The sequence below is a fragment of the Acipenser ruthenus genome, unplaced genomic scaffold (genome assembly GCF_902713425.1).
Source record: "Acipenser ruthenus unplaced genomic scaffold, fAciRut3.2 maternal haplotype, whole genome shotgun sequence".
Taxonomy (NCBI): Eukaryota; Metazoa; Chordata; class Actinopteri; order Acipenseriformes; family Acipenseridae; genus Acipenser; species Acipenser ruthenus.
This window is the reverse complement of record NW_026707562.1, coordinates 12,501-15,000: the sequence shown is the minus strand read 5'-3', so window position 1 is coordinate 15,000 and position 2,500 is coordinate 12,501.

The following is a 2,500-nucleotide window of genomic DNA, read 5'->3' as shown; positions in this document are numbered from 1 at the left end:
GGGACCGCAGGTCAGCCAGAGGAATGCATTTCAGCTCCGGGGAAAAGACGCACGCGGCGGGGGGCTAAACCCGCCGGTCCTCCCCAGGCTCGAGCCAGACCACTCGATGGAAGGGCTCCCGGGCTTCTCGACCTCGCTCGGAAGGGTCGGCGTCCCCCCCTCTCTCTCTCCTCCCTGGGAAGGAAGGAAGGAAGGAAGGGAAACCCTCTCTCGACGGCGTCCGACCGTAGGGTTTCGGGAGGAACCGCCGTGCCTGAACACCGGCGCGACACCGGCCCGCAGGGGCCCTCCCTAGTCGGAACGTAAAAGCCAATCGTGTGGGAAAACCTCCGCCCCGGGAAGGAACGCAGGCAGGGGCGACTTAACCGCACGGGAAATCCTCCCCCAACACGGCTCCTGCCCGGGCACGAGGCCTCCGGAACCGGCCCGACAGCTCAACCGACCAGCATCGACATCGCCCGGGGGGAGGGGGACGGGACACGCGCGGATCGGGGGGAAGGAACTCAGGCAAGGCGACTTAACCGCAATGGAAATCATCCCGACCTGGCTCCTGGCTCCTAAACCGGCACGAGAACCGCCCCTCTCAATGGACACGTGCGAGGCGCGCTCACATCCTGCCCAGAAATAGAACCTCAATCCCCGGGCTTCAGCGTACAACACCGTGAAGTCTCAAGCGTTCGGCCCGATCCTTGGACTCCCATCCGGAGAGAGCGATGGTGTGGCGACCAAACTCGGCTCCGCTCACCCCAGTCCACGGTAGGGTGGGTCGGGCAGGGTTCCTCAGATCAAGCACGGTAAGACTTGGGTCTATAATGCGCGCGCGTGCGTATGGATTTCGTGAAGGACCCTTTGCCCACAACAGAGAGAGACCATCCGGGAAGACAAGGAGGAATCCCGTCAACTCCTGCCCAGCCACAGACTCCAAAGGACGGCTCCAAACGGGTCCTTCACATGCATTCTGACACCTCGGGTCCTGACTTAGTCAAACCATTTTGATCAAAAAACCCTGTCGACGGAAATCTCCGCGGACCCCCCCGTTGTACCTTGACCGCGGGACCCTGAAGGGAGGGAGGTCCCGGGTCCTTGGGAACAGGAGTCGCCGCCGCCCCGCAGCCCCGTTTCGCCTCCGCCCTCGGCAGACTTCCACAAACGGCCCCGAGGTGGCCATGGTCATCTAATGTTAAAGATAGGGAACATGACCATGTTTTTTTGAAAACTTTGATTCTGACGGAGCCGAAAAAGTCCGGACTCTGGTCATATAATGTTAAAGATAGGGATTTCCCTCCGAAAATTCCCCTCAACATGACCATGGCTCCCAAATCACCTCCGGAGAAGGTAGACATGACCAGAGACTGAAAGGGAACGCACGGAGGAGCCAAGGGCGCAAACCCCAGTTCTCGAGCCGGAAATGGGAGCCTCCAGGCCCGCATGAACGGGCGCCCGGGCACGGGAGGTCAACCCCCCCCCCCTTCCCGCAACGTGACCAGAGCTTGGCCAGGTCCTTAAGGGGGCTTAGCCCGGTCCTGAGCCCGAGGAACGGGGCCTCCAGCCCGGCCTGAACCGGCGCCGGGCGCGGGAGGGGGCCACCGGGCAGACTTCCAAGGGAGGATGTCGCCAGGGGGTGAAGGGGGACCCTGACCGGGGTGCAGGGCCTCCCACACGGCTTAGATCGGTCGCTCGTGCCCTTAGAATGAACCTCCGTCCTGACTTAGAAATATTTTTTTGATCGAAAATGCCGTGCCCCTAGTAATATGCACCTACCTCCCCAGTGTATCTGCCATCTAGTTGCATTAAGGGAGGAAGCCACGAGTTCACAGGGACCTCCTGGAACTCTCGCTCCGTAACACATAGCAAATCTGTCCCTTCAGAAGAAGGTAACTTTTAATTGGAGCTCTGGTCATGTCAGCTACTTCTGCCCATGGTCATGTAGGCTAATTCTGCCTCTGGTCATGTCAGCTAATTCCGCCTATGGTCATATTAGCTAATTCCGCCTCTGGTCATGTCAGCTAACTCCGCCTATGGTCATGTCAGCTAACTGTGCCTATGGTCATGTCAGCTAACTGTGCCTATGGTCATGTCAGCTAACTCCGCCTATGGTCATGTCAGCTACTTCTGCCCATGGTCATGTCAGCTACTTCTGCCTATGGTCATGTCAGCTACTTCTGCCTATGGTCATGTCAGCTAACTGTGCCTATGGTCATGTCAGCTAACTGTGCCTATGGTCATGTCAGCTAACTCCGCCTATGGTCATGTCAGCTAACTGTGCCTATGGTCATGTCAGCTAACTGTGCCTATGGTCATGTCAGCTACTTCTGCCCATGGTCATGTCAGCTACTTCTGCCTATGGTCATGTCAGCTACTTCTGCCTATGGTCATGTCAGCTACTTCTGCCTATGGTCATGTCAGCTAACTGTGCCTATGGTCATGTCAGCTACTTCTGCCCATGGTCATGTCAGCTACTTCTGCCCATGGTCATGTCAGCTACTTCTGCCCATGGTCA